General features: G+C 40.1%; 1 long non-coding RNA gene across 1 annotated transcript in view; it reads left to right on the top strand.

Annotated features, from left to right (window-relative positions):
* LOC143781087 (uncharacterized) overlaps positions 1 to 21341 on the top strand; it is a 377260-nt gene extending 355919 nt beyond the window's left edge. The window contains exon 3 of the long non-coding RNA XR_013216543.1: positions 20555 to 21341. This is a non-coding gene — a long non-coding RNA (uncharacterized LOC143781087). The remainder of the gene's footprint in view (positions 1 to 20554) is intronic.
* The last annotated feature ends 253 nt before the right edge of the window (positions 21342 to 21594 follow it).

Genomic DNA, 21594 nt, shown 5'->3' with positions numbered 1-21594 from the left:
GGCGGTCGCAACAGCAAAAAAAAACGCGATTTGCCATTTAATTTCTCTGTCCTCCGATGTGTTCGCACATCGGAGGACAGAGAAATAGGGTCCCCGATGGCCCCCGATAGCCCCCAATACTCACCTATCTCCCCCGGTGCTCCTCGTGGCTCCCGATGGGCGCCTGCCGCCCGGCACCCGGAAGATCTTTGGGGTCTCGGCTGCCGGGGGTAGCCGAGACCCCAAAGAACATGATCGGGGTCGGTTTGCACCGACCCCTGCTTTGCGATCGCCGGTAATTAACAGTTTACCGGCGACCGCAAAAAATAAAAAAAGCGATCAGTTATTTCTCTGTCCTCTGATGTGATCGCACATCAGAGGACAGAGAAATAGGGGGATTCGGGGACCCTAACATACTCACCCGGTGTCCCTGGGTCCTCTTCTGTCTTCTCCTGCCAGCCGGCTTTTTCATCATGGCGGGCGCATGCGCAGTGCGCCCGCCATCTGCTGCCATCTGCCGGCCGGCAGGAGAAGACGAGTTGGGGCTAAAATTAGGGTTAGGGTTAGGGTTACAGTTAGGGTTAGGGTTAGGGTTAGGGTTAGAGTTAGGGTTAGGGTTGGGGCTAAATTTAGGGTTAGGGTTAGGGCTAGGGTTAGGGTTAGGCTACTTTCACACTAGCATTTTTTGGCTTCCATCGCAATGCGTCGTTGGAGAAAAAACACATCCTGCAAAAGTGCTTGCAGGATGCGTTTTTTCTCCATTGGCTTGCATTAGCGACGCATTGCGACGGATTGCCACATGTCGCATCTGTCGTGCGACGGATGCGTCGTGCTTTGGCGGACCGTCGGCACAAAAAAAACTACATGTAACTTTTTTGTGCGACGTGTCCGCCATTTCCGACCGCGCATGCATGGCCGGAACTCCGCCCCCGCTTCCCCGCACCTCACAATGGGGCAGCGGATGCGTTGAAAAAACAGCATCCGCTGCACCCGTTGTGCGGCACTTACAACGCTAGCGTCGGTACGTCGGCCCGACACACTGCGATGGGCCGAGTATGACGCTAGTGTGAAAGTAGCCTTAGGCTTCTTTCACACTTGCGTCAGTACGGGGCGGTCGCAATGCGTCGGCCCGACGTACCGACGCACGTTGTGAAAATTGTGCACAACGTGGGCAGCGGATGCAGTTTTTCAACGCATCCACTGCCCAGTCTATGTCCTGGGGAGGAGGGGGCAGAGTTACGGCCACGCATGCGCGGAAATGGCGGATGCGACGTACAAAAAAAAGGTTACATTGAACTTTTTTTGTGACGACGGGGGCTAAAGTTATGGTTAGGGTTGGGGCTAAAGTTAGGGTTGGGGTAAAGTTAGGGTTAGAGTTGGGATTAGGGTTAGGGTTTGGATTAGGGTTGGGATTAGTGTTACATTTGGGATTAGGGTTGGGATTAGGGTTAGGGTTGGGATTAGGGTTAGGGGTGTGTTGGATTTAGGGTTTTGATTAGGGTTATGGTTAGGGTTAAGATTAGGGCTGTTTTGGGGTTATGTTGTGATTATCGTTAGGGATGTGATTAGGATTATGGATTGGGTTGAGATTAGGGTTAGGGGTGTGTTGGAGTTAGGGTTGGAGTTATAATTTGGGGGTTTCCACTGTTTAGGTACATCAGGGGGTCTCCAAACACGACAGCCAATTTTGCGCTAAAAAAGTCAAATGGTACTCCCTCCCTTCTGAGCTCTGCCGTGCGCCCAAACAGTGGTTTACCCCCACATATGGGGTACCAGCATACTCAGGACAAATTGGACAACAACTTTTTGGGTCCAATTTCTCTTGTTACCCTTGTGAAAATAAAAATTTGGGGGCTAAAATAATCTTTTTTGTGGGAAAAAAAATATTTTTTATTTTCACTACTCTGCATTATAAACTTCTGTGAAGCACTTGGGCATTCAAAGTTCTCACCACATATCTAGATAAGTTCCTTGGGGGGTCTATTTTCCAAAATGGGGTCACTTGTTGGGGGTTTCTACTGTTTAGGTACATTAGGGGTCTGCAAATGCCACATAACGCCCGCAGACAATTCTATCAAAGTCTGCATTCCAAAATGGCGCTCCTTCCCTTCCGAGCTCTGCCGTGCGCCCAAACAGTGGTTTACCCCCACATATGGGGTACCAGCATACTCAGGACAAATTGGACAACAACTTTTGGGGTCCAACTTCTCTTGTTACCCTTGTGAAAATAAAAACTTGGGGGCTAAAAAATCTTTATTGTTAAAAAATATATATTTTTTATTTTCACGACTCTGCATTATAAACTTCTGTGATGCACTTGGGCATTCAAAGTTCTCACTACACATCTAGATAAGTTCCATGGGGGGTCTAGTTTCCAAAATAGGGTCACTTTTGGGGGGTTTCTACTGTTTAGGCACATCAGGGGCTCTCCAAACGCGACATGGTGTCCGATCTCAATTCCAGTCAATTTTGCATTGAAAAGTCAAATGGCGCTCCTTTGCTTCCGAGCTCAGCCATGCGCCCAAACAGTGGTTTACCCCCACATATGGGGTGTCGGCGTACTCAAGACAAATTGTACAACAACTTCTGGGGTCCATTTTCTCCTGTTACCCTTGGTAAAATAAAAATTTGGAGGCAAAAAGATCATTTTTGTAGAAAAAATGAGATTTTTTATTTTCACGGCTCTACGTTATAAACTTCTGTGAAGCACTTTGGGGTTCAAAGTGCTCAACACACATCTAGATAAGTTCCTTAAGGGGTCTAGTTTCCAAAATGGTATCACTTGTGGGGGGTTTCCACTGTTTAAGCACATCAGGGACTCTCCAAACGCGACATGGCATCCGATCTCAATTCCAGCCAATTCTGCATTGAAAAAGTCAAACGGTGCTCCTTCACTTCCAAGCTCTGCGGTGCGCCCAAACAGTGGTTTACCTCCACATAAGGGGTATCAGCGTACTCCGGAAAAATTGCACAACAAAATTTGTGGTTAAATTTCTGTTTTTACACTTGTGAAAATTAAACAAAATGGTTCTGAAGTAAAATGTTTGCAAAAAAAACTTAAATGTTCATTTTTTTCTTCCACATTGTTTTAGTTCCTGTGAAGTACGTAAAGGGTTAATAAACTTCTTGAATGTGGTTTTGAGCAGCTTGAGGGGTGCAGTTTTTAGAATGGTGTCACACTTGGTTATTTTCTATCATATAGACCCCTCAAAATCACTTCAAATGTGATGTGGTCCCTAAAAAAAACATGGTGTTGTAAAAATGAGAAATTGCTGGTCAACTTTTAACCCTTATACCTCCCTAACAAAAAAAAAATTGTTTCCAAAATTGTGCTGATGTAAAGTAGACATGTGAGAAATGTTATTTATTAACTATTTTTTGTGACATATCTCTCTGATTTAAGGGCATAAAAATACAAAGTTTGAAAATTGCAAAATTTTAAAAATTTTCGCCATATTTCCATTTTTTTCATAAATAATTGCAAGTAATATCGAAGAAATGTTACCACTAACTTGAAGTACAACATGTCACGAAAAAACAGTCTCAGAATCAGTGGGATCCGATAAAGCGTTCCAGAGTTATAACCTCTTAAAGTGACACTGGTCAGAATTGTAAAAATTAGCTCGGTCATTAAGTACCAAATTGGCTCTGTCACTAAGGGGTTAAAGTAGTCTGGGTCAGTGTCCTATATTGACACCAGTAAATACTTACTGCCAAATTACTATGTCAGAATCTCAGCAGATGAGTCCACCCCTGTACCTAAGCATGCCACACTTTTTTTTTTGTTTTTTGGCGAGACATTAGCATCTATTTATTTTTTGTGAGTACTAACTGTGTCAGACACTCCTTGCAATCGTCCTCCGCTGACCACACCAATGCTGCCTGTGTACCCCTGCGAGATAACTCTAAGTGCCTTGAGCCTATTTTTATTTATTTGAGGCCTAGTAAGCCTGTCTGCGGTCCCTCCTTGCAATCCTCCTCTGCTGACCACAATGCTGCCTGTGTATCCATCTAAAAGATTTAAAACTGCCTTGAGCCTATTTTTAGTTATTTTAGGCCTTGTAAGCCTGTCTGCGGTCCCTCCTTGCAATCCTCCTCCGCTAACCACAATGCTGCCTGTGTATCCATGTAACCGATTTAAAACTGCCTTGAGCCTATTTTTAGTTATTTTAGGCCTTGTAAGCCTGTCTGCGGTCCCTCCTTGCAATCCTCCTCCTCCGCTGACCACAATGCTGCCTGTGTATTAAGGTAACCGATTTAAAACTGCCTTGAGTCTATTTTTAGTTATTTTAGGCCTAGTAAGCCTGTCTGCGGTTCCTCCTTGCAATCCTCCTCCTCCGCTGACCACAATGCTGCCTGTGTATCCAGGTAACCGATTTAAAACTGCCTTGAGCCTATTTTTAGTTATTTTAGGCCTATTACGCCTGTCTGCGGTCCCTCCTTGCAATCCTCCTCCTCCGCTGACCACAATGCTGCCTGTGTATCCAGGTAACCAATTTAAAACTGCATAGAGCCTAATTTTATTTATTTTAGGCCTAGTAAGCCTGTCTGCGGTCCCTCCTTGCAATCGTCCTCCGCTGACCACACCAATGCTGCCCGTGTACCCCTGGAACCTATTTAAAAGTTCATAGAGCCTATTTATATATTTTATTTAATATTAATAAAGCCATCATGGACTACGCTGTACCATGCTACAAGCTAACCAGTTGACACTTCTTTTGCAAGAAAAGCCATCCCAACCCTCCACCAGCATGTAAAAGACCGCATTGTCCATGCACTCAGATGCATGGACCTGTAGGCATGGCCACGGAAGGTTACATGTCCATTATGGCGCAATGGGTTAATGTGGTGGATGCATGGTCCACAGGGGACAGCCTACTAAGTCTGTCTGCAGTCCCTAATTAAAATTGTCCTCAATTCAGGTTTTCGGGCTTTTTTAAAAAATAGGAAACTGCATTTGGGCTACTAGTTTGGTTGGGGCCCACTAGTGATGTCTGCCGCTCCTGGGTGTTTTCCTCCACCTTGGTGTTCTCCTCCAGGTTTCCTTGTCTGAGCTTCAACCTTCTGGCTCTCATTAAGTGCTTTTTTTAAAAAAATTGGTGGTTGGGGCCTAATACCTCTGTTTGCCACTCCCTGGTGTTGTCCTCAACTGAATAAATCTGAGCTTCAACCTTCTGGCTCTCATTAAGTGCTTTTTTAAAACAAATTGGTGGTTGGGGCCTAATACCTCTGTTTGCCGCTCCCTGGTGTTGTCCTCAACTGAATAAATCTGAGCTTCAACCTTCTGGCTCTCCTTAAGTGCTTTTTTTAAAAAAATTGGTGGTTGGGGCCTAATACCTCTGTTTGCCGCTCCCTGGTGTTGTCCTCAACTGAATAAATCTGAGCTTCAACCTTCTGGCTCTCATTAAGTGCTTTTTTTAAAAAAATTGGTGGTTGGGGCCTAATACCTCTGTTTGCTGCTCCCTGGTGTTGTCCTCAACTGAATAAATCTGAGCTTCAACCTTCTGGCTCTCATTAAGTGCTTTTTTTAAAAAAAATTGGTGGTTGGGGCCTAATACCTCTGTTTGCCGCTCCCTGGTGTTGTCCTCAACTGAATAAATCTGAGCTTCAACCTTCTGGCTCTCCTTAAGTGCTTTTTTTTTAAAAAAATTGGTGGTTGGGGCCTAATACCTCTGTTTGCTGCTCCCTGGTGTTGTCCTCAACTGAATAAATCTAAGCTTCAACCTTCTGGCTCTCATTAAGTGCTTTTTTAAAAAAAATTGGTGGTTGGGGCCTAATACCTCTGTTTGCCGCTCCCTGGTGTTGTCCTCAACTGAATAAAAACGAGCTTCAACCTTCTGGCTCTCATTAAGTGCTTTTTTAAAAAAAATTGGTGGTTGGGGCCTAATACCTCTGTTTGCCGTTCCCTGGTGTTGTCCTCAACTGAATAAATCTGAGCTTCAACCTTCTGGCTCTCCTTAAGTGCTTTTTAAAAAAAATTGGTGGTTGGGGCCTAATACCTCTGTTTGCCGCTCCCTGGTGTTGTCCTCAACTGAATAGATCTGAGCTTCAACCTTCTGGCTCTCATTAAGTGCTTTTTAAAAAAAAATTGGTGGTTGGGGCCTAATACCTCTGTTTGCCGCTCCCTGGTGTTGTCCTCAACTGAATAAATCCGAGATTCAACCTTCTGGCTCTCATTAAGTGCTTTTTTAAAAAAAGTTGGTGGTTGGTGCCTAATGCCTCTGTTTGCCGCTCCCTGGTGTTGTCCTCAACTGAATAAATCTGAGCTTCAACCTTCTGGCTCTCCTTAAGTGCTTTTTTTTTAAAAATTGGTAGTTGGGGCCTAATACCTCTGTTTGCCGCTCCCTGGTGTTGTCCTCAACTGAATAAATCCGAGATTCAACCTTCTGGCTCTCATTAAGTGTTTTTTTAACAAAAAGTTGGTGGTTACGGCCTACTAACGGTGTCTGCCGCTCCATGGTGTTGTCCTCCACTGTATAAAGCTGAGCTTCAGTCTTTAGGCTTTTGGCCTAAAGTAGCAGATATTAAACTGCATTTGGCCTACTAGTGTGGTTGGGCCCTTAAAACAGTGTCTGCTGCTCCTGGGTTTGCTACTCCACTGAACAAAGCAATGCCGCCTGTTTAGTCCTGTTACCAATTTTGAACTGCATTTAGCCTACTTTATTCTTTGGCCCTATATCTGTGTTTAGTACTCCTCATCCTGCCCATTGCCCAGCCACTGCTAGATGAGTCTGCTGGTACATTGACCTAGACCACTACATTCCCCTTGCACTCTACACAGCCAGAATCTGACCCTGCTGAAAGTAAGGTTCCCCTTCCCGCATGTTATACCACCTTACACAGGGACAAAGAGGAAGGTGCAGATGAAAGTGCAGGTTCCTTCATCAGGTGGGGGGGCATACTCGTTGGCGACGTCACTGGCACAGGGCCCCTCAGAGTACGCAAAAGTGTCGCTGCCGGTGGGAGGCGCCCCCGCCGTGCAAACACACCGCTGTACTTTGAGGGGCCCTGTGCCAGTGCCAATGCCAACGAGTGGGCCCCCCCTGCTTGCTTAGGATCACAGCACTTGCAAACTTGACATACTTACCTCTCACTGCTCCACCGCCGTGACGTAGTCCACGTTTCCTGGGCCCACTAAAACCTTGAACCAGACCTACCCCCCCACAACTTTTGCCAAATGACCCCCAATTTCCAATGCCCAACTATTATTATAAAGTTAATTAAGATTGACAAGCTTCAGAAACAAGAATGGATGTTTTTGGCATTAAAATGGGCACTGTAGGTGTTTTCCTGGCCTCCACTCACTGCCGACTATGCTTCCCCATTGACTTGCATTGGGTTTCGTGTTTCGGTCGATCCCCGACTTTTAGCGATAATCGGCCGACTGCACTCGACTCGACTTTGGACAAAGTCGGGTTTCGCAAAACCCGACTCGATCTTAAAAAAATGAAAGTCGCTCAACCCTACTCACCACCTCCAAATACAATTCTCATACCCAAACACCCCAACAATTGTAGGTGAAAAAGAGGCATAGGCATATAGGATATATTTAAAACATGATACTTTTATTAGACAAATATTTTAAAACAAGACAAGGAAATTCAAAGAAAACACTGATGGAAAAACACAAGAAAAATGAATAAAGCCGCATAACACTACAACACCTTCCAATTTTCATATAATTATGGGGACCAGCCCTATAGTCAATAAAGTGGCATGTGTAAGCAGAGCATATTACTAGATAGCCGCATCTCTGTAACAGAAGCGATTCAGAATGACTGTTTTTTAGGAAAAAACTACTTCATGTACGTATACCGCTAAATAAAGCATATATAAATGCTTCTGAAACTTAATCTACATTAATAAAGTGCATAGTCCTGAAATTTTGCGGCTATCAAAAAATTTTTTTATTCTCATAACAGTTTATCAACTCATAATCCTGCATCATCCTGCATGAGGCGGCGGCCATCTTGTGGAAGTGATTGCTTCCTATCTCCCTATCCTGGAGTTTTCTGCATGAGAGACAGGCTAGGTTAGAGATCCATGGAATCATCATGGTCCAGGTGGGTCAGCGAGCAGCGACGTTTGTGTGCCTGGGGTCTCTGAGTGAGAGGAAACAGATTCACCCTGCCTCCAGGTCCTGCCGAGGAGCGAGCAGTATTCTCCTGTATCGGATGCCTAGAGTGGGTAAGAAGAGCGGTGATATCTCCCTGATAGGGAGTGGGTGCAGACCGGGCCCTGTTTGTTTTTGAGGAATTGCCCACATTTGGGTGTTAAATGCTGATAGTTTAAGTGATGAAGGGCTGGAGCTCAAAAAAGTGCAGCTTCACATACAACTGGCTAACCATGCCCCACACTTACTTCATTTTTTAAATAATTTTTCCTTTTCTCTCAATCTTGATCAGGAAGCTACCGGTAAAAATTACCAAAGATTTTAACTATTTTTTTATTATATCTATAAGTGAAATTTTGTTAAAAGAATTTATTAAATTTTTCCAAGATTATTGAGAATATTTTACAGTTATGTAATTAGCATATTACCAGAAATATCTGTGTTCTTTAGTTAGTGAAGCATTTGCACAGCGAATAATTGCTGATTATATGTCTGACCAGAATAACCCTTTCCACTCTCTGAAGAGTCAACACTTCCTTGCATGCGTGAACAATGCGCAGGGCAGGTCAGAAAAGGAAAAGTTATCAGATAGGGCCAAATTGTTTAAAGTTATCAAACTAAATGCTTTGTTTCCATTAAAGCAATAATCTTTCAATGGAAATGTACTTTTTTGAGGGTGCACAAACTGGAAACAGCTCCCAAAATAGGCCTATTTCTTTGAAAAGGCAAGCAGAAAAGCTACTGTTTTTTCACATTGAAAACTGAAAGTCTGTACCTTCTTAAGAAATTGGATAATTTTTAAACAGCTTGATAAAAAGGCTTTGCAAATTATTTTGTTAAACCTATTGCAAATCCTAAAAGTAGGGACAATTTTTTCATTCATAGTTATGAATCTATTATTGCTTCACATTCAAAACAGTACACATGTTTCTACAACTGAAAGAACAATTTTTGGATGGATTGTGAAAAAGCTGCTAGTACTTCACATTTATCAAAATAAATAACTTTTGATATTCCACAAACAGAGATAATTTAGATAGTGTATAAGCACCAGCAAGGCAGACATTTGTCCCCAAAAAGGAACAATTTTTGCAATGTTTATACAATTTAAGTACAGTAGCCTTCAAAGTCTGAATCTTTAGGCTATGTGCACACATCAGGATTTCTGGCAGAAATTTTCCTGACAAAAACCGGACATTTCTGCCAAAAATCCGCATGCGTTTTTACCGCGATTTTACCGCATTTTTGAAGCGTTTTTTGTGCGTTTTTTTCCAAATGCATAGAATTGCGGGAAAAATGCGGAAAATGCGCAAAATTAATGAACATGCTGCTTTTTTTACCGCGATGCGTTTTTTTCGCAGAAAAAAAACGCACCATGTGCACAAAACATGCAGAATGCATTCTAAATGATAGAATGCATAATGTATGCGTTTTTAATGAGTTTTTATAGCGTTTTTATCGCGAAAAAACGCGAAAAAACCTGAACGTGTGCACATAGCCTTAGAGTGTGTGTTTACACTGTGTTCCAAATTATTATGCAAATTGGATTTAAGTGTGATAAAGATTTAATTGTTTTGTTTTTCAAATAAACTCGTGGATGGTATTGTGTCTCAGGACTCAATGGATCACTGAAATCAATCTTAAACACATGGGATAATTAGTTTTCCAGGTGATTCTAATGAAAGGAAAACTACTTAAAAATGATGTTCCACATTATTAAGCAGGTCACAGTTTTCAAGTAACATGGGAAAGAAAAAGGATCTCTCTGCTGCTGAAAAGCATCAAATAGTGCAATGCCTTGGTGAAGGGATGAAAACATTAGATATTTCCCGAAAACGTAAGCGTGATCATCGTACTGTTAAGAGATTTGTGGCTGTATCTGAGCACAGATGTGTTTGTGCTGATAAAGGCATAATGAGGAAGATTTCTGCCAGGCAAGTTCATCGGATTAAGAGAGCAGCTGCTAAAAAGCCATTACAAAGCAGCAAACAGATATTTGAAGCTACTGGTGCCTCTGGAGTCCCTCGAGCCTCAAGGTGTAGGCTCCTTCAAAGGTTTGCTGTGGTGCATAAACCGACTATTCGGCCACCCTTAAACAGTGTTCACAAGCAGAAATGGTTGCATTGGGCCCACACATACATGAAGACTAATTTCCAAACATTCTTGTTTACTGATAAGTGTTGAACAACCCTGGATGGTCCAAATGGATGGAGTAGTGGATGGTTGGTGTATGGCCAGCATGTCCTAACAAGGCTACAACAACAGCAAGGAGGTGGAGGAGTCATGTTTTGGGCTGGAATCATGGAGAAACAGCTGGTAGGGCCCTTTAAGGTTCCTGAAGGTGTGAAAATGACCTCTGCAAAGTATATAGAGTTTCTGACTGACAACTTTCCTCCATGGTATAAAAAGCAGAAATGTGCCTTGAGGAGCAAAATCATCTTCATGCATGACAATGCCCCACCTCATGCTGCAAAGAAAACCTCTGAGTCATTGGCTGCTGTGGGCATAAAAGGAGATAAACTCATGGTGTGGCCACCATCTTCCCCTGACCTCAACCCTATAGAGAACCTTTGGAGTATCATCAAGCAATAGATCTATGAGGGTGGGAGGCAGTTCACATCAAAATAGCAGCTCTGGGAGGCTATTCTGACTTCATGCAAAGAAATACAAGCAGAAACTCAATGGATGCAGGAATTGTGAAGGTGATATCAAAGAAGGGTTCCTATGGTAACATGTAACTTGGCCTGTTAGGATGTTTTGGAGTTAAATAGCTTTTTGTTCAGTGAATGTGACCTCCTAATGCTGCAAATTCCACAAATGAGCATTTTCAGTTCTTTAAAACATATCAAATGTTTAGAAATTCTACTGTGCCTAATAATTTGGAACAGTGCATTTTAAGTTTTTATTCATTTTGGAGATTATACTGTTATCATTGGGAGGTTTATTCAATAAAATTCGATGTATACTCTAACGGGTGATTACTTTTATTAGACTGACTGTCATTTACACAAACCATTTTGGAAAATCAGATAAAAATGTCATTTGCATAATAATTTGGAACTTAGTGTAAATTGGCTTCTGGTTATCATTAGCTAACATCTGTTTTCCCCTAGCCAGTTAGGTTGGATATGGGTAAAGCTGTGTTTGCAAAAACAGGTTCAACACACACCTAGGACACCTCAGAATATGATACATATATTTTCCAGTTATAGATACTTTTCAGCTTTGTGGTGTTAATAAAAAATGTGGCAAAATATTAAGCAAAGCCAGCGAATGTGAATGATCTAATGATTTGCTCATGTCTAATTGTTACTAATCTGATCCAGGAAAAGCAGATCTTACATAATAATAAAAGTTAATGCTAAGGACACGGTCACACTATCAGTATGTGGTCAGTATTTTACATCAGTATTTGAGAGCCAAAACCAGGAGTGGAACAAACAGAAGGGAAAGCCATAATAGAAAAACGTCACGAAGTCTGTATTTTTTACCCACTCCTGGTTTTGGCTAACAAATACTGATGTGAAATACTGACCAAATACTGATAGTGTGACTATAGCCTAAAAGTTTAGGAAAGGCTCAAAATTAGACAGAATACGTTTATGATTAGCCGAGCTGGCGTGCCGTTACTTGTGCGCCACACAGATGATTTCATGCCATGCTGGTAAATCATTACCATGCTAGGAAACCCGGAAGCTCAGGAAATTCCAGCTCCTGTCCATGGCTTGATCTTGACCATGGACTGGTTACGCGAAGCGATCCATTCACCTATAGTTCAAATGAAATTAACCTCTTGTTTCCACAGTCGATTATCATTTTTATGTTGATACTTTTCCCTCCCCTTTTTCCAAAAGCCATACCTTTTGTTTTGCATCAACGTAGCCATATGAGAGCTTGTTTGCAGAGTGAGGTGTAGTGTTGAATGTCACTATCCATTTTATCATAAAAATAACTTAAAATGTGAAAAATAAATCACGCAAAATGAAATAGTTAAAAAAAATGCAAATCCGTCTGGAAACACGACTATAGTAAAACTAAGCTTGCATTTTTTTAAGTAAGTACATTCCGAAGTTTTTTATTTTGGTTTGCTATTTTCCGAGGCACATATCATTTTAACTTATACATCAGTAGAGCGTATTAACTGCTTCATTTTTGTGGGTTAAGCTAACAGTTTTATTGCTAACAATGTGGGGCACATGACATTTTGGACATTTTAATTGCATTTAGTGTGGTGTGTTGACAAAAAAAGCACAATTCTGGGGACTTTATTATTTTATCTTTACAGCATTCACTGTTTGTGTTATTTAATTTATTAATTTGATACACTAGACTTTTGTGAACACAGTGATTCCAAATTAGTTTTTTTTTAATTTCCTTATTTTTAATTCGGGAACATGGTTGTGATACAAATTTGTATTTATTTTCTAATAAATACATATTTAAAACCTTTATTTTAAGTTTTTTTCTTTTTTAGTCACTTCATGGGAATTGAACTTGTAATAGTCTGATCACTTTTAGTATATATATTACAATATGTAGTGTAAATCGTGGTCTTTTTTGAAGCTCATGCTGTGGCTGTGCTTCGTAGTAGTATTTAGAAACCGCCAGCTGCCATGCTAAAGTGCACTAGATTCCACCTTCCCCGATGACATAAGCACTCCATTTAAATGCCATTGTCATGGTTTAACAGTGGAATCTAAATGGTTAGCTCAGCTCCATCCCATCTTCTGATATTAGGGACAGAAGGCAGTTATATAGCTTAGCTGTCATCTACCACATGTGGAGATAGCTGAGAACCTAGCTTTGACCCTAGCTTTTACCCTGCAAGATTAATAGTATCAGAGTATAACTGTTTAGCATATGGAGATGATTGCAACATGTAGCGATAAAGCATGAGTAGACCTCAGTACAATTAATTCGTAAGCAGAGATTTGCTTTAATGAAAAGAAAATATATATCCAGTATGTTCATCCACACCTATGTACATTCCTAGATAGATACAAAGGTGTGATTGTTTCACGTAAAGTATTGTTCTTTATGGAATGTATGTATGCTGGCTGAAAGAGAGATGACATAGTTTGTTTTAACAAGCAAGGAGTACAAATGAATGTCTAACTTTACCAACACCTGGATTAGTATGGGGAAAGTCCCTGCCACGGGGAATAGTGCCCACTCACTTTAATTACAGATCTATGTTTAGCTGTAAAGTGAAGCCATTCAACTTACATGCCTTAAGAGAATGTTCAGTTAAATAGCATCAATACCTGTTTCTGAGGGCACTCGGGCTTGGTTTTCTCAATTTATGTAGGAGTATTTTATTGGTTAAAATGATACCACACGTTACTTCTCAGACAATACAACATTGGAATGGGCTTGTTATTAGTTCTCCTTGATAGCTGTTGCACAACTTAAACAATATAACTACTGTTCATTCATTTGTAATTATCCCTGCAATGTTTTGAGTGCCCAGGAAACAAAACATCATCTGAACAAAGTAAAATATTTGTTTCCATTGTTAATGACAACAAAGATTAATGGAAACTAGACATAGAACTACAAAAAAAGGGTATGACATTGTTTAGATTATACACAATCTGTCTATTGGTAAATCATATTTATATTGTACTCATTGGAAAGTCAGCTGATATTAAAGTAGTTGTCTTTTTCTTAGATTGATCCCATGTCATCTAAAGATCATTGCATTTCTCACTAAGATCCAAGTAAGAAATTATTATGGGGGTGTTGGTCTGTTCCTATCACCCAAATGTACCTTTCAGGTTATCTCCCAAGTACTCTCACTTGTCTTCCCTTCTTTTGAGGTCCATGCGGTCAGACTCTACATCCCATTCTCCATGCGATTGGCGGTGGTGTATCGTCCTCCCGGCCCCTCTCATCAGTTCCTGGATCACTTTGCCACCTGACTTCCCCACTTTCTTTCCTGTGACATCCCCACCCTCATCATGGGTGATTTCAACATCCCCATTGCTTTTCCCCTCTCCTCATCTGCTTCTCACCTTTTATCTCTAACCTCCTCTTTTGGCCTCTCGTAGCATACTAACTCTCCAACGCATGATGACGGAAGCTCCTTCGACTTGGTCTTCTCCCGGCTTTGCTCAGTGGACGATTTCACAAACCCCCTCTCCCGCTCTCTGACCACAACCTTCTTTCATTCTCTATCAAGAACAGCCATCCCGCCCAGGTCACCCCCACTTTCCACACTTATAGAAACATACAGGCCATTAACACCCAGAAACTTATGAAGAACTTGCAGTACTCATTGGCCCCTATCTCCTCCATCTCATGTCCTGATTCTGCACTGAAGCATTACAAAGAAACCCTGCAAAGTGCCGTGGCTGAAACTGCACCTCCTATACATAGAACAACTCGGCACAGACGGCGACAATCGTGGCACATGCTGCAAACACGTTTCCTGCAGCGGTGCTCCAGGTGCGCAGAACGTCTGTGGAGAAGATCTAATCTACCCAAAGATTTCATCCACTATAAGATCATGCTTAAAACATACAACTCTGCGCTTCACCTCTCCAAACAAACCTATTTTAACACCCTAATAACCTCCCTGTCCAACAACCCTAAATGTGTCTTTGACACTTTCCAGTCCCTACTCAACCCAAGAGTGCAGGCCCCAACCACAGATCTCCACGCTGACGATCTGGCCAATTACTTCAAAGAAAAAATTTACCACATCCGACAGGAAATTATTCCCAATCCCTTCAAACCATGCACTGTTCTCCCTCCCCCAAAGCATTTAATTTACTCTCTGACTTTGAGCCAGTTACAGAAGAAGAAGTAATCAGGCTCCTTGCATCTTCTCGCCTGACCACTTGCACCAGTGATCCCATTCCGTCACATCTCCTACAGTCCCTTTCCCCAGCTGTCACCTCTCATTTAACAAAAATATTCAACCTTTCTCTCTCTTCCGGTATCATTCCCTCTTCATTTAAGCATGCCATCATATATCTACTACTTAAAAAACAATTCCTCGATCAAAACTGTGCCGCTAATTATAGACCTGTCTCTAATCTTCCCTTCATCTCTAAACTCCTCGAACACCTGGTCTACTCCTGTCTCACCCTCTATCTCTCAGATAACTCTCTTCTCGACCCTCTTCAATCTTTTTTCCGCTTTTTTCACTCTATTGAAACTGCCCTCACTAAAGTCTCTAATGATCCACTAACAGTCAAATCTAATGGTCACTACTCTATGCTAATTCTCTTGGATCTCTCTGCAGCATTCAACACTGTGGATCATCAGCTCCTCCTTACAATGCTACACTCCACCGGCCTCAAGGACAACGTTCTCCCCAGGTTCTCCTCCTATCTCTCTGATTGCTCCTTCACTGTATGTTTTGCTTGTTCCTCCTACTCTCATCTTCCCATTACTGTTTTGGTTCCTCAAGGATCAGTCCTAGGCTACCTCCTCTTCTGTTTGTTTGTCCAATAGGGGCAGTATACAATCAGTAGATTTGGGATACAGTACCAACTGTATGCTGATGACACCCAATTATACACTTCTTCTCCTGATCTCATGACTGACTTTTTAGAAAACACCAGTGATTGTCTTACCACTGTCTCTAACATCATGTCCTCCCTCTATCTGAAGCTGAACCTGTCAAAAACTGAACTCCTCGTGTTCTCTCCCTCTACTAACCTACCTTTGCCTGACATTGCCATTTCCGTGTGTGGTTCCACCATTACTCTCAAGCAACATGCCCACTGCCTTGGGGTCATACTTGATTCTAAGCTCTCCTTCACCCCCCACATCCGATCATTGGCTCTCTTCTTATCTGCATCTCAAAAATATTTCTAGAATTTGCCCTTTTCTTACTTTATACTCTGCAAAAACTCTTACTGTTTAACTCATTCATTGTCGTCTGGACGATTGTAACTCTCTCCTAAATGGCCTCCCTCTTACCAAACTTTCCCCGCTCCAATATGTACTGAATGCTGCTGCCAGGATTATATTCCTCACCAACCATTACACCGATGCCTCTACCCTGTGCCAGTTATTACTCTGGTTACCCATCCACTCCAGAATCCAGTACAAAACTATTACCCTTGCTCACAAAGCACTCCATGACTCAGCACCACCCTACATCTCCTCCCTTGTCTCAGCCTACCACCGTACCCGTGCTCTCTTTTCCGCTAATGACCTGAGGTTAGCATCCTCAATAATCAGAACCTCCCACTTCCATCTCCAAGACTTTTCACTTGCTTCGCCAATTCTTTGGAACGCACTACCCAGGATAATACAATTAATTCCCAATCCCCACAGTTTTAAGCGTGCCCTAAAAACCCATTTGTTCAGACTGGCCTAACGTTTCAACACATTAACCTAACTTTCCCTGTGTGGCCCATTCAGAAAACTTAAACCATAACCAGGTTCCTCGCATCATGTTCTCATATGCTTTATGCAGTTAATAGCCCTCTGTGTCTGTACTGCTACATACTTAGGCTGTTAAGTGGTTCATGCATCTTTACATGAACACTCGATCCTTACACTATGGCTGGTCCGATCAACAAAAGCAATTGTTACCATCCACTTCTCGTGTCTCCCCCTTTTCCTCATAGTTTGTAAGCTTGCGAGCAGGTCCCTCACTCCTCTTGGTATCTGTTTTGAACTGTGATTTTTGTTATGCTGTAATGTCTATTCTCTGTACAAATCCCCTCTATAATTTGTAAAGTGCTGAGGAATATGTTGGTGCTATATAAATAAAATTATTATTATTAAATTATTATTATTATGGGGGATCACAACAGTCAATGCTCACAAATGTTGCTACAAAAAATCCTATGTTCAACATAAGAAAAAATATTATTAAATCTTAAATTACTAATTTATAACTAAGCATATTATCTAGACCAGACAAAGTTATTGACATACACTAATGTTCAAAAGTTTAGGCTCACCGACACAAATTTGTGTTTTTTATGAAAACTCTAACACTTTTTTCCAATCTTCTATGTCCAATGTCTGTGTTCTTTTGCCCATATTAATATTTTCCTTTTATTAGCTAGTCTCAGATATGGCTTTTTCTTTGCCACTCTGCCCTGAAGGCCAGCATCCCGGAGTTGCCTTTACACTGTAGACGTTGACACTGGCGTTTTGAGTGTACTATTTAATGAAGCTGCAAGTTGAGGACCTGTGAGGCGTCAATATCTCAAATTACAGACTCTAATGTACTTTTATTTTTGCTCAGTTGTGCATCGGGGCCTCCCACTTCTCTTTCTACTCTGGTTAGAGCCTGTTTGTGCTCTCCTCTGAAGGGCGTAGTACACACCATTGTAGGAAATCTTCAGTTTCTTGGCAATTTCTCGCATGGAATAGCCTTCATTTCTAAGAACAAGATTAGATTGTTGAGTTTCACATGAAAGTCCTTTTTTCCTGGCCTTTTTGAGAGTTTAATGGAACCAACAAATGTAATGCTCCAGATTCTCAACTAGCTCAAAGGAAGGTCAGGATTACAGCTTCTCTAATCAGCCAAACTGTTTTTAGTTGTTCGAACATACTTGCACAATGGTTTTCAAGGGTATTCTAACCATCCATCAGCCTTCTTACACAGTTAGCAAACACAAAGTACCATAAGAACACTGCAGTGATGGTTGTTGGAAATGGGCCTCTATACACCTATGAATATATTGTATTACAAACCAGACTTTTGCAGCTAGAATAGTCATTTACCACATTACCAATGTATAGACTGTATTTCAGAATCATTTAATGTTAGCTTCATTTGAAAACACTGTGCTTTCCTTTCAAAAATAAGGACATTTCTAAGTGACCCTAAACTTTTGAACGGTAGTGTAAGTCAATTTTCCTGAGACCAGTTCTTCAAAACTGGATCCCATAGTAGAATATTTAATATTGTTCAGACTGATTTCTATTAACATTGGTTGGAAATAGTTCAATAAATATTGCTTGCTAGCTAGCCCCATGGCCTCACTTTCATCCTTTAGAAGCAGCCTTGTTTTAAAATGTTAAAGTGCATACGCACAGTGAGAAGAGCTAAGAGCTGACAAGTGCTAAATCGCACAGATTTTACAGTAAATTCAATTTGAACAAAATGTCTTTTCTGCTAATTAAATGTCCCTTTTTATGCTTTGGGGCCTAGACAGACCCAAAAGCATAATATGTTACTATGTTGAAAAAAAAACAATTGCTCATCTCATCATTCCCTATTTAGCTACCCCCACTGCTCACTGTTCCCTGTATCTCTTATTACCACCATGCACTGAAAAACTGAGCCCCTGTACGTTAGTCTGGAACTAGCACGTACATGTTGCAAGGTGTTGGTGCTTGTGACATCACAACGTCAGAGCCTTATGATGAGCTTGAGATGTCCTCGACCTGGTCATGGATGGAAGTACTGACTTGGAGTTCCAGCACTTGGTGGTGGTAATGAGAGGTGCAAAGAACCGTATATGGGACAGTGAGCAGTGGAGGTGATCGGAGAGATGAACTTGAGGTGTCCCTTTATTTATTTTACATGTTTTTAACCTTTTGCTGACCTCTATGGTTCAACAAATGGCAACCAGCTGGCTGCCGTTTTGCTGAATTCACGCGGAGTAGACTGCAAATAAATCTGTATTCAAGATAATATGGATTTTTGTCCAACTCAACTAGAATACCTTTAGTAAAAATGCATCAATCTCTAACAGCAAACACTGAAATCTCAGTAAATTTAAATAAATGTTATGCACCGATAAGAGGGCAATGCAGTCTATACCATAAGGCATTAAGTTGGGAGGCTTTTGTGTCTGTAAAAGTGTTTAGGCCAGCCATACATTTTGTCTCAGTGTTAAAATATTCATAATTATGATGAACTCTTGGCCATAGTTGGTTGTTGCAACTCACAGTTGTGACATCATTATGAAAAACACAATTCATGAGGGTCTGATACAATACCTTCCATATGAAGAATTGGTAAAATGGAATCTCTAGCTGGATGGGTGTTCCCGTTCCCTGGCTTAAGCTAAATCTTATTTTAGCATGAATTTTCTTTAAACTTACCCCACTATTATCTGATGTTTGAAAAGGAAGAATTGTATCTCCCATGAATTTCTAGAGCAAATAATCATAGGAAATCAAGTAATTTACATATTTCACCAAACAGCCAGTTACATTATTGAGACAAAGATACTATAGCCATGGATTTAATTTTGTGTTACTGCTATTGAATTATCCACAGAAATATATAATTCAATAGAACTGAGAAAAACATTTTACATTGCTTTGTTTATTAAAAATAATTCTTAAAAGTTTATTCAAAGCTTGACTATACAGCTGATCACCAACCAATCCATTTTTTTGTACACATTTACATAAATCAGCTTTCATATTATTCTGCAGAAAAAATAAACAGTATGAAAAAAATTGGATTTAATTTGAAAATTGTTTAGTTAAGGTTTTAAAAGTTGATTTAACCCAGAATTCACTCAATAGTGAAAAATGATAAATCTGATTAGATTGCAATAGTATATGTTTTAATATGGTTTTAAATGGACATGGCTGTTTCTCTTAAGTATCACAGTGAATAGCAAAATGAGAATTAGTTTATTACGAAATGGCAAAGTTAATGGAACATTATGTTCTTGATGATTGAGATAAAGCAGGGGCCCTTGTGTTATAGTCATACTGAAATGTTGTAAAACTCAAAAGCTTTTTGAGAGTGTGGAAAAAATAATTCTTTTAGTGGCTATCATTATTGGCCAAAATGGAGGATACAATGCTTGTTTTCTCTGTGGATGCCACAGCTGAATCATACTGAAAGATGTAAAGGGAGTTTTACATTTGGCAGGGGAACAAGATTAGGAAATTAACTGAGCATCATCAATCATTTTATGTCATTGAAATGGAATTTTTTTCTTAACTTCTACACATATATTGAAAACTTAGTCAACTCATTGTACAATTTCTAATGTACCTTAAGGTAAATTGACACTGAATGTGTAATTTTCACAGAAAGTGTCATAAATGAACTTTTTTCTGTAGCATTTTGTAAACAAAAATTCAATTTATAAAGCCACTCCCTAGTCATTATATGTATTTTACTTGGAGGATATGGTACAAAGGCCCATACTGGAAGATGAATAGTGGAAGAAACAGATAGAGAATATTAAATATCAATTTCTTTCATAAGTAGAAAAATCATTTACTAGATAGTAGCTGATCATAAATGTCTATTTTAGATATGGGTGCATAATGTCATAAGAGAAAATGATTCTTTGGGAAAAAGAAACAAATTTCTTGAGCAATTATTGCATTAAATATTATACTTCTATGAAAACATCACAGACATGAACTCAGAACATTAAATACATTCATAAACTATAACTTATTGTTGAAAACTGTGGATGAAAATAGAGATAAGAGGATTTCCTGATGAGATGTATCATTTTTCTGTTAAGAGATTCTAAACAGATTTTCCTTGCCACTTTATTGTAGGGATCAAAGGAAATATCAGAGGATAAACTCCTAGCATCATGAACTGGCATATGTTAGCAAAATTTCATTGCTTCTTAAGATTGGATTATCTCTTGCAGAAGTGGATCCTAGGGAACAAATATAATATGAAAGAATATTACCTTTTAATTTATTATGGATTAAGTAAAAATCATAATTAAAATATAAAAACAGATTTTGTTTTTGGTTGTCATCTTTGACTGGTATTTGTAATGCTGTGGTGAATTTTCCAGAGGACTTGTGTGCATTCTTTTGAAGAGTTTTTGTTGTAACATACTCATGTGTTCTGCTCTCTAGCTTCTTTGTGTCAAACACATTTTGCTGAACAGATCAGATAGTGATTTGGCCTGTAGGAAACTGTAAAACCCAATAAATGTAGCTCTCATTGATGCTATGTTAATAGAGTACTACAATCAAAACCAATAAGAGGAAAAATACAAATGACATTGTAAAGTGAATAAAATGTAATGTTTAATGATCTTCTATTGACCATCATTCTTCAAGTACTGTAGATATAGATTTATACAGGCTTTATATAACTGTTGTAGAACAATGACCTGTAATGTGAATGACAATGAAACGAAGAGCTGTTGACAAACAGTATCTCAAGGGTTAAAGAATGAATCAATTCTTAACCTGCTTTAAGTGCTAGGCAATAAAGCTTCATGTTATTTCCAAATGAATGTTCAACAGTATATGTACAATAAATGTAAAATCAATGACCAATTTATTAATGAATATTTTATAATAAAATAATATTGTTTACATGTATAGTATTTTAACCTCTTAGTGACGGAGCTAATTTTACAGTAATGAACAGGCTAAATTTTTGAGGTAAAAACTCTAGAACACTTCAAGTGATCCCACTGATTCTGAGATTGTTTTTTCTTGACATATAGAATCATAGAATCATAGAATAATAGAATGTTAGAGTTGAAAGGGACCTCCTGGGTCATCTGGTCCAACCCCCTGCTCAAAGCAGGATTCAATATTATATATTCAATATTCGATATAGTACTTGA

Source organism: Ranitomeya variabilis, chromosome 6, assembly GCF_051348905.1.
Source record: "Ranitomeya variabilis isolate aRanVar5 chromosome 6, aRanVar5.hap1, whole genome shotgun sequence".
NCBI classification, from domain to species: domain Eukaryota; kingdom Metazoa; phylum Chordata; class Amphibia; order Anura; family Dendrobatidae; genus Ranitomeya; species Ranitomeya variabilis.
The sequence above is the reverse complement of the archived record's forward strand: the minus strand, read 5'-3'. Positions and strand labels throughout refer to the sequence as shown.